We start from the raw sequence: 358 nt of genomic DNA, 5'->3' as shown, positions 1-358 counted from the left end.
GACACCCCCCACCACTGCCAGGACTCAGGTGTGGGGTACCCATGGATATGAGGGTCCTCATCAATCCAGGGGTGCCCAGTGTCACTGGAGTGTCCATCATCATCGGGTCTCCATCACTACGGGGGTTCCTGTTGTCATTGGGGGTCCCCACCATCATGGGGGGTTCCCATGAGCACAGGACACCCATCACCATGGGGGTGTCACCATCATCATGGGGTCCCCATCGTCACAGGGGTCTGTGTTATCAAGGGACTTCTCAGACCCCTGAGCCCACCTGTTCCCCAGCACTTTCAAAGCCACCAGTCACCAGGTCCCAAGTGCCACATCCACATGGATGTTAAATCCCTCCAGGGGCGAT

General features: G+C 58.1%; 1 protein-coding gene across 1 annotated transcript in view; it reads right to left on the bottom strand.

Annotated features, from left to right (window-relative positions):
• The window catches only part of LOC103803911 (potassium voltage-gated channel subfamily H member 2-like), a gene marked incomplete at both ends in the record, with an annotated part of 4,844 nt that overhangs the window by 295 nt on the left and 4,191 nt on the right, over window positions 1-358 (bottom strand). The gene's annotated exons all lie outside the window — the stretch shown is intronic.

The sequence above is a fragment of the Acanthisitta chloris genome, unplaced genomic scaffold, assembly GCF_000695815.1.
Source record: "Acanthisitta chloris isolate BGI_N310 unplaced genomic scaffold, ASM69581v1 scaffold37686, whole genome shotgun sequence".
Taxonomy (NCBI): Eukaryota; Metazoa; Chordata; class Aves; order Passeriformes; family Acanthisittidae; genus Acanthisitta; species Acanthisitta chloris.
Note: the sequence above shows the minus strand (reverse complement) of the source record. Positions and strands in the feature narration are given on the sequence as shown.